The sequence below is a fragment of the Symphalangus syndactylus genome, chromosome 3, assembly GCF_028878055.3.
Source record: "Symphalangus syndactylus isolate Jambi chromosome 3, NHGRI_mSymSyn1-v2.1_pri, whole genome shotgun sequence".
Classification (NCBI taxonomy): Eukaryota; Metazoa; Chordata; class Mammalia; order Primates; family Hylobatidae; genus Symphalangus; species Symphalangus syndactylus.
In genome coordinates this window covers 50,591,496-50,602,271 of record NC_072425.2, presented here as the reverse complement: position 1 = coordinate 50,602,271, position 10,776 = coordinate 50,591,496, and the positions used below count along the sequence as shown (strand labels likewise).

Sequence of the window (10,776 nt, the reverse complement as noted above, 5' to 3'; positions counted from 1 at the left end):
TTTTCCAGGCTGGAGTGCAGCATTGTGATCTTGACTCACTGCAGTGTTGACCTCCTGAGCTCAATTGTTTCTTTATATTGCCGAGTAGTATTCTCTTGTATAGATATCAGATTTTCTTTATCTTCTTTAGACAGAGTCTCGCTCTGCACGCCCAGGCTGGAGTGCAGTGGTGCGATCTCGGCTCACTGCAAGCTCCGCCTCCCGAGTTCACGCCATTCTCCTGCCTCAGCCTCCCGAGTAGCTGGGACTATAGGCGCCCGCCACCATGCCCGGCTAATTTTTTTGTATTTTTAGTAGAGACGGGGTTTCACCGTGGTTTCGATCTCCTGACCTCATGATCCGCCCGCCTCGGCCTCCCAAAGTGCTGGGATTACAAGCGTGAGCCACCGCGCCCGGCCTGTTTTCAATTCTCTAGGAGAAATACCTAGGAGTGGAATTGCCGAGTTGCATGGTAAATTTAACCTTCTAGGAAACTGTCAGACCGTCAAACTATTCAATTGTTTCAGCACCATTTGTTGAGAAGACTGTCTTTTTTTAGTTGAATTGGCCTGGCACCTTAATTGAAAATTAATTCACTATATATAGGAGGCCTTATTGCTTGACCTCTATTCTGTTTCATCAATCTGCATATCTATCTTTATGCTAGTACCACACTGTTTTGATTACGATGGCTTTATAAAGTTTTAAAATGAGTAGTATAAGTCCTCCAGCGTTGTTCTTTTTCAAAATTGTTTCTGCTACTCTAAGTTGTATGCATTTCTATGTGAACTTTACAATCAGCCTGTAAGTTTCTTAAAAATCTTGGATTTTTACAGGGATAGCAAATTGGTAACAATGCTGAGTTTTCTTGTGCACGAACCTGGAATGATCTCTCAATTTCTTTAGATCTATAATTTGAGCAGTGTTTTGGAGTTTTCAGTGTATAAGTCTTACACTTCTTTTATTAAATTTATTCTTGTTATGTTCTTTTTTGAGACGGGATCTTGTTCTTTTGCCCAGGCTGGAGTACAGTGGCTATTTACAGGTGTGATCATAGTGTACTGTAACCTCGACTCCTGTGCTCAAGTGATCCTCCTGCCCCATCCTCCACATAGCAGGGACTACAGGTGTTTACCACTGTGCGTAGCTCTTTATTGTTTTTGATAATATTGTGAACGTACTGTTTTCTTAATTTGATATTCAGATTGTACATTGCTAAATACAGTTGACATTCATATACTGATCTGTGTCTTGTAGCCTTATTGAACTGATTTATTAGTTCTGGTAATATTTGGGGGGATTCTTTAGGGTTTACTACAATTTGGATCATGTCATCTGTGAATAAAGACAGTTTTACTATTTCTTATCAATCTGGGTGCAATTTCTCTTTCTTCTTAAAAAATTGCCTTATTACATTGGTTAGAATCTTCATTACATTATTAAATAGAAGTGGTAAGAAGAAGTATCTTACTTTGTTTTATGCTGCTATAATAAAATACCACAGACTGGCTAATTTATAAAGGACAGAAATTTGTTTCTCGCAGTATTGAAGCCTGGCAAGTCCAAGATCAAAGCACCAGCATCTTGTGTGGGTCTTCTTGCTGCATCCTCACATAGTGGAAGGTGAAAGGAGAAGAGTGAGCAAATCCACTCCCACAAACCCTTTTTATAGGGTCATTAATTCATTCATGATGGTGAAGCTCTTATGACTAAACACCTACTCTAGAATTGCTATTGGAATTTCTTTTTATATTTTCTATGTATTGATATTCTCTATTTGTTTATATATTATATTCTTGGTTCTCTCTAGTTCTTTGTTCTTGGTTTCCTTCAGTTCTTTGAGTGTATTTAGGACAGGTGATTTAAAGCCTTTTATATTAAGTCTGGGCTTCCTCAAGGATGGTTTCTATTAATTTCTTTACTCCTGTTAGCTAGCCATACTTTCCTGTTTCTTTGTATGCCATACAATTTTTTTATTAAAAATGGGATATTTGGGCTGGGTATGGTGGCTCACGCCTGTAATCCCAGCATGTTGGGAGGCCAAGGCACGTCGATCACTTGAGGTCAGGAGTTCAAGACCAGTCAGGCCAACATGGTGAAACCCGCCTCTACTAAAAGTACAAAAATTAGCCAGGTGTGGTGGGGCGTGCCTGTAATCTCAGCTATATGGGAGGCTGAGGCAAAGAGAAAGTAGGCTTGAACCCGGGAGGCGGAGGTTGCAGTGAGCCAAGATCACACCACTGGACTCCAGCCTGGGCAACAGAGCGAGACTCCATCTCAAAAATAAATAAATAGCCCTCCCTGCGTGCCTTGCCCCGGCGGCCCGGGCCTGCCGTGGTGCGTGGGTGCCGGGCCCTGCCTCGCCGGCCATGAGGGAAGGGGGCGCCGTGGGGCACCGCCGGCCCTTCCCCGGGACGCCGCGGCGGCGCTGGTGGCGGCGGCAGCAGCAGCGGCAGTGGCAGCGGTGGTGGCCGGGCTGCACCGCCATGGGCCTGGCCGGGCTGCAGGAGAACGTATTTACCGGGCAGTCAAAGATCTATTCCTACATGAGCCTGAACAAATGCTCTGGAATGCATTTCCCCCTTCAGGAAGAGAACTCAGTTACACATCACGAAATCAAATGCCAGGGGAAACCATTAGCCAGAATCTACAGGAAACGAGAAGAGAAAAGAAATGCTGGGAACGCAGTACGGAGCGCCATGAAGTCCGAGGAACAGAAAATCAAAGACACCAGGAGAGGTCCCCTGGCACCTTTTCCAAACCAAAAATCTGAAGCAGCACAACCTCCAAAAACTCCACCCTCATCTTGTGATTCCACCAATGCAGCCATTGCCAAACAAGCCCTAAAAAAGCCCATCAAGGGCAAACAGGCCCCCCGAAAAAAAGCTCAAGGAAAAACGCAACAGAATCGCAAACTTACGGATTTCTATCCTGTCCGAAGGAGCTCCAGGAAGAGCAAAGCCGAGCTGCAGTCTGAAGAAAGGAAAAGAATAGATGAATTGATTGAAAGCGGGAAGGAAGAAGGAATGAAGACTGACCTCATCGATGGCAAAGGCAGGGGTGTGATTGCCACCAAGCAGTTCTCCCGGGGTGACTTTGTGGTAGAATACCACGGGGACCTCATCGAGATCACCGACGCCAAGAAACGGGAGGCTCTGTACGCACAGGACCCTTCCACGGGCTGCTACATGTAGTATCTTCAGTATCCGAGCAAAACCTACTGCGTGGATGCAACTAGAGAGACAAATCGCCTAGGAAGACTGATCAATCACAGCAAATGTTGGGAACTGCCAAACCAAACTGCACGACATCGACGGCGCACCTCACCTCATCCTCATTGCCTCCCGAGACATCGCGGCTGGGGAGGAGCTCCTGTATGACTATGGGGACCGCAGCAAGGCTTCCATTGAAGCCCACCCGTGGCTGAAGCATTAACCGGTGGGCCCCACGCCCTCCCCGCTCCACCTTCCTCTCTTCAAAGGACAAAGTGCCCTCAAAGGGAATTGAATTTTTTTTTTACACAATCTTAGCAGATTACTGTAGATGTTTTTAAAAAGTATATTAAGATGCCTTTCACTGTAGTATTTAAATATCTGTTATAGGTTTCCAAGGTGGACTTGAACAGATGTCCTTATATTACCAAAACTTTTATATTCTAGTTGTTTTTGTACTTTTTTTGCATACAAGCCGAACGTTTGTGCTTCCCGTGCATGCAGTCAAAGACTCAGCACAGGTTTTAGAGGAAAGAGTCAAACATGAACTAGGAAGCCAGGTGAGTCTCCTTTCTCCAGTGGAAGAGCCAGGACCTTCCCCCTGCACCCTCGACATCCAGGGACGGGGTGTGAGGAAGACGCTGCTTCCCAATGGCCTGGACGGGATGTTTCCAAGCTCTTGTTCTCCTAATGTCTCGACAGGCGCTCACTGAAGTGTATGAATATTTTTTTAAAAGGTTTTGCAGTAAGCTAGTCTTCCCCTCTGCTTTCTCGAAAGCTTACTGAGCCCTGGGTCCCGAGCACGGGCCGGGCATAGATTTCCTCTTCCACAAGCTACCGCTTTTCTGGGCACCTTGAAGCATCAGGGCGCGAAATCAAACTAGATGTGGACAGGGAGAGTGTTGCTTACCTGCCCTGCTGGGGCAGGGTTTCCTGAAACTGGGTTAATTCTTTATAGAAATGTGAACACTGAATTTATTTTTAAAAAATTTAAAATTAAAAAAATTAAAAATAAAAAACCCACAGAAAACAACTTACATGTGTATAGGTCTTGAAGTGAGTGAAGTGGCTGCTTTTTTTTTTTTTTTTTGCTTTTTTTTGCTTTTTGTAGAAAAGATTGAGAATGGTACTCTAATCAAAAATAAAGTTTTGTAGTGGGACCAGAAATTACTTACCTAACATCCACCCCCATTCCCCCTCATCCTGCTGGGGTTGAAAGTTCCAGACTTGCTGTCGAGGCCTTGTGTTTGTCAGACACCCATTGTCCTCCTGCAAGGACGCAACTGTGACCCGAGGTGTGAGCCTAGGAGCCCAGGACCCCTGACTCCAGCCGCGGCTGCCAGCCTCTGAAAGGCACCCAGGTGTGCAGGGGAGCACGCAGGGCCCAGCAGCCCCCAAGAATCAAGGATAGGGCTAAGGTTTTCACCTTAACTCTGAAGGCAGGAGGAATAGGTGGCTGCTTCCTCCCACCCTTCACAGAATTGATTCTTACTCACTGTCCCTTCAGTCCAGGTGGCCGGGGCTCAGGAGCCATGACCTGGTGTCTCCTGCCCACCCTGGTCCCAAGTAAATGTGAATGGAGACAGGTATGAGAGCCTGTCCTCGTCTTTGATTGCCCTCCCAACCCCACCTCGGGCCTCACGACAGTGCTACCTAAGAAAGTCTTCCCTCCCACCCCCCTGCTAGCCTGGTCAGTGGTCAGCAAATTGGAAGAGGATCCGATGGGAGTGTAAATGTGAGACACAATGTCTTGATTATACCTGTTTGTGGTTTAGCTTTGTATTTAAACAAGGAAATAAACTTGAAAATTATTTGTCATAAAAATGAAACAAATTAAAATGTTTATTGCCAGGCAAGGCCAAAAATAAATAAATAAAAATAAATAAATGGAGATATTTGGAATATTATAATGTGAAAAGCTGATTCTCCCACCTCCCCAGTGTTTGCTGTTGTTGATTGTAGGTGTTTACCATCATCCATTTGTTTAGTGACTTTTCCAAATTATATTTGCAAATACTATATATTCCTTGTCTTATGTGGTCACTGAAGTCTCTTCTCTTATTTTAGCAGTCAGTTATTTCACAGAGATGTGCCTTAATGGCTGGGGCCAAAAAGAAAACAAAACCAAAAAACTCTCCTAGTCTTTGCAGATTGGATCTGAGCTGAGGGATTCCTTCAGTGCTTAGCCAGGCTATCTATGACTGTGACTTAGTCTTTACCTCCTACTTGCACAGAGTCCAAAAATCAGCCAGAGGTGCAAGCCTAGGGTTCTTTCATTCTTTTTTTATGAGCATGTTTCCAGCCTTGTGCATGTACATTGCACTCTGGGTTCTCTGGTATACGCAGTAGCCCTTCAAAACCATTAATTCCCAAGAAACTTCTGCCTCAACTTTCTTCTTTCCAGATGTTTGATTCTGGATGCCACCCACCAGCCCCTGCCCCATCCACCATACCTTGATCCAGACAGCTGTGTGTAGTATATGTCTTTGAATGCTTTCGACAGATGTCACCTGGAAAGCCACTCTAGCCTGAAGGGGTTGTAAAAAAGCTTATCCTATGTACCAGTCCCTTACGAAATTGTCAGATCAAAACTCAGAGCCAGGCCAGGCGCGGTGGCTCACGCCCATATTCCCAGCACTTTGGGAAGCCGAGGTGAGCGGATCACAAGGTCAGGAGATCGAGACCATCCTGGCTAACATGGTGAAACCCCATCTCTATTAAAAATACAAAAAAATTAGCCAGGTGTGGTGGCGGGCACCTGTAGTCCCAGCTACTTGGGAGGCTAAGGCAGGAGAATGGTATGAACCCAGGAGGTGGAGGTTGCAGTGAGCTGAGATGGCACCACTGCACTCCAGCCTGGGCGACAGAGCAAGATACCATCTCAAAAAATAAATAAAACAAAAACTCAGAGCCATAATTTTTGGGAAACGTGGCTGTTGGCACCAGAAAGCCACATTAGGAATGCAGATCCCTGTTCCCATTGCTATTGGTGACCTGGGAAATGGAATTGATAAGAAAGGAAGCAAAAAATTTTCTTTTTTTGTTAAGCGCTTCACTGGTTGCCACCAGTTTTGTATTACAATCCAGAGTTTGAAAAAGTTCACTCTGTCAGATTTTGCCAGCTTAATGGATGCTTCAGTGGAGGGTCTGGACTGATTATTGGAACTTCCTACTCCATCATTTATGTGGCATCACCTAACTGCTTTTGCTTGCCTTAGAACTTCCAGCACAGATATGAAAAAGAATGGTGAGAGAAGACATCCTTGCCTTGTTCTTACAAGGAAGACATTGAGTCTTTCACTGTTAAGTGTGATGTTAGCTGTAGTTATTTTTAAGAAAATCTTTATCAAGTTTAGGAAATTTCCCACTATTGCTAGTTTTTTGAGAGTTCTTATGAATGCTATGAATTTTGTCAAATGATTTTCTGTATTTATTAGTATAGTCATGATCATATGGATTTTTTAAATGTATATTTTGAAATTTCTGTTCTTTTTTATCGTTTATCTTTGTTTTTTATGTTATTCCAATGAATTTTTAAAATTTCAATAGCTTTGGGAGTACAAATGATTTTTGGTTGCATGGATGAATTGTATAGTGGTAAAGTCTGAGATTTTAGTGCACTTGTCACCTCAGTAGTGTATGTTGTACCCAATATATAGATTGTTATTTCTCACCCTCCACTCCCCTCCTGCTTCTGATTTTCATAGTCCATTATATCACTCTGTACGCCTTTATGTACCCACTTATACCCACTTATACATTGTCACTTACAAGCCTAGCTCCCACTTATAAGTGACAATATATGGTATTTTGTTTTTCATTCCTGAGTTACTTCATTTAAAATAATGGCCACCAGCTCCATCCATGTTGTTGCAGAAGACATTAATTTGTTCTTTTTTGTGGCTTAGTAGTATTCCACAGTATACATATACCACATTTTCTTTATCCGCTTATTGGTCGATGGGCACTTAAGTTGGTTCCATATCTTTGCAACTGTGAATTGTGCTGCAATAAACATACATGTGCAGGTGTCCTTTTGATATAATTACTTCTTTTCCTTTGAGTAGATACCCAGTAGTGAGATTGCTGGATCAAATGGTAGATCTACTTTTTTTTTTGGAAATCTTCAAACTTTTCCATAGAGATGGTACTAATTTACATTCCCACCAGCAGTGTATGAAAGTGTTCCCTTTTCACCACATCCACACCAACATATATTGTTGTTTAGCTTTTTAAATAGCCATTATCGCAGGAGTAGGGTGGCTTTACTTTGCATTTCCCTGATGATTAGTGATGTTGAGCATCTTTACATACATTTTTTGGCCATTTGTATATCTTCTGTTGAGAAATGTCTGTTCATGTCATTTGCCCACTTTTTGATGGGATTATTTGTAGGGTTTTTTTTCCTGCTGATTTGCTTTGAGTTCTTTGTAGATTCTGCATATTAGGCCATTGTCAAATGTGTGCTTTACAAATATTTTCTCCCATTCTCTGGGTTGTCTGTTAACTCTGATGATTATTTCTTTTGCTGCACAGAGATTTTTTAGTTTAATTAGGTTCCATTTATTTATTTTTGTTTTGTTACATTTGCTTTGGGGGGTCTCAGTCATGAATTACTTGCCCAGGCCAATATCCAAAAGAGTTTTTCCTAGGTTATCTTCCAGAATTTGTATCGTTTTGCGTCTTAGATTTAAGTCTTCAATCCATCTTGAGTTGATTTTTGTGTAAGGTTAGAAATGGGGATCCAGTTTCATTCTTTTACATGTGGCTAGCCAGTTTTCCCAGCACCATGTATTCAATAGGGTGTCCATTTGCCAATTTATGTTTTTGTATGTTTTGTCAAGGATCAGTTGGCTCTATGTATTTGGCTTTACCTCTGGGTTCTCTACTCAGTTCCATTGGTCTACGTGCCTACTGTTATACCAGTACTATGCTGTTTTGGTACTGTATTAGTCTGTTTTTGCACTGCTGTAAAGAAATACCCGAGATGGGGTAATTTATAAAGAAAAGAGGTTTAATTGGCTCATGGTTCTATAGGCTATACAGGAAGCATAGTGGCTTCTGCTTCTGGGGAGGCCTCAGGAAACTTACAATCATGGTGAAAGGCAAAAGGGAAGTAGGCACATCTTACATGGCCAGAGAAGGAGTGAGAGAGAGAGAGGTGGGAGATGCTACACACTTTTTTTTTTTTTTTTTGGAGACGGAGTTTCACTCTTTTTGCCCAAGCTAGAGTGCAATGGCACGATCTTGGCTCACTGCAACCTCCGCCTCCCAAGTTCAAGCGATTCTCCAGCCTCAGCCTCCCAAGTAGCTGGGATTACAGGCGCCCACCACCATGCACAGCTAATTTTTTTGTAACTTTAGTAGAGATGGGGTTTCACCATGTTAGCCAGGCTGCTCTCAAACTCCTGACCTCAGGTGATCCACCCACTTCGGCCTCTCAAAGTGCTGGGATTTTCACATGGGGCATGAGACACTGCGCCCAGCCGGCACTACACACTTTTAAAACAACCAGATCATGTGATAACTTACTCACTGTCATGAGAACAGCACCAAAGGGATGGTGCTGAACCATTCATGAGGACTCCACTCCCATGATCCAGTCACTTCCCACCAGGCCCCACCTCCAACACTGGGGATTACAATTTGACATGAGATTTGGTGGGGACACAGATCCAAACCATACCAGTAACTATAGCCTTGTAGTATAATTCAAAGTCTGGTAATGTGATGCCTCCAGATTTGTTCTTTTTCTTAGGATTGCATTGGTTATTCAGGCTCTTTTTTGGTTCCATATGAATTATAGGATGTTTTCTTTAATTCTGTGAAAAATAATGTTTGTGTTTTGATAGGAATTGCGTTGAATCTGTAGATTGCTTTGGGCAGTATGGTCATTTTCACAATATTGATTCTTCCAATCCATGAGCATGGGATGTGTTTCTATTTGTTTGTGTCATCTATGATTTCTTTCAGCAGAGTTTTGTAGCTCTCCTTGTATAGCTCTTTCACCTCCTTGGTTAAGTATATTCCTAGGTTGGTTATTGGTTTATTTGTTTGTTTGTTTTACAGCTATTATAAAAGCGATTGACCTCCTAATTGGATTCTCAGCTTGGTCGTTGTTGATGTGTAGCAGTGCTACTGATTTGTGTACATTGATTTTGTAATCTAAGACTTGACTGATTTTTTTTTTTTTTTTTTTGAGATGGAGTCTTGCTCTGGAGTGCAATGGCCCAGACTTGGCTCACTGCAACCTCCGCCTCCCAAGTTCAAACGATTCTCCTGTCTCAGCCTCCTGAGTAGTTGGGCTGGGACTACAGCCACCCACTACCATGCCCGGCTAATTTTTGTATTTTTAGTAGAGACAGTTTCACCATGTTGATCAGACTGGTCTCAAACTCCTGAACTCAGGTGATCCACCTGCCTTGGCCTCCCAAAGTGCCGGGATTACAGGCATGAGCCACCACGCCCAGCCGACTGAATTTGTTTATCAAATCTATGCATCTTTTTGAGGAGTCTTTAGGGTTTTCTAGGTATATGATGATATCGTCTGCAGATAGCTATAGTTTGACTTCCTCTTTTCCAATTTGGATGCCCTTTATTTCCTTCTCTTGCCTGATTGCTCTGGCTAGGACTTCCAGTACTATAATGAATAGAACTGGTGAAAGTAGACATCCTTGTCTTGTTCCAGTTCTCAGGGGGGAATGCTTTCACTTTTTCCCCATTGAGTATGATGTTAGCTGTAGTTTTGTCATATATGGCTTTTGTTATTTTGAGATAAGTCCCTTCTATGCCTAGTTTGTTGAGTGTTTTTATCATAAAGAAATGCTGGATTTTATTGAATTCTTTTTCTGCAACTATTGAAATGATCATGTAGTTTTTGTTTTAAATTCTGTTTATGTGATATATCACATTTATTGATATGCATGTGTTAGACCATCCCTGCATTCCTGGGATGAAGTCCACTTGATCATGGTGTATTATATTTTTGATATGCTGTTGGATTTTGTTAGCTAGTATTTTGTTGATGATTTTTGCCTCCATGTTCATTAGGGATATTGGTCTGTAATTTTCTTTTTTTGTACGTCCTTTCCTGGTTTGGCTATCAGGTTTCATAGAATGAGTTAGGGAGGATTCCCTCTTTCTCAGTCATTTGGAATAGTTTCAGTAGGATTGGCACCAGTTCCACTTTGAATGTCTGATAGAATTTATCCATTAATCCATCTGGTCCTGGGTGTTTCTTGTTGGCAATCTTTTTTGAAATTATGGATACAGTCTCACTGCTTGTTATTGGTCTGTTCAGGGCTTCTGTTTCTTCCTGATTTAATCTAGGAGGGTTGTATGTTTCCAGGAATTTATCCATTTCCTCTAGCTTTTCCGTTTATCTCCATAGAGGTGTTCATAGTAGTCTTGAATGATTTTTTCTATTGCTATGGTGTTCATTGTAATGTCTCCAGTTTCATTTCTAATTGAGTGTATTTGAGTCTTCTTTTCTTGGTCGGTCTGGCTAATGGTCTATCAATTTTGTTTATCTTTTCAAAGAACCAGCTTTTTTGTTTCGTTGATATTTTGTATTTTTTTAATTTAA

General features: G+C 42.3%; 1 pseudogene; it reads left to right on the top strand.

The window, feature by feature from the left end:
• Window positions 1–1,856: 1,856 nt before the first annotated feature.
• Window positions 1,857–4,389, top strand: LOC129479184 (N-lysine methyltransferase KMT5A-like; annotated as a pseudogene).
• Window positions 4,390–10,776: the final 6,387 nt, after the last annotated feature.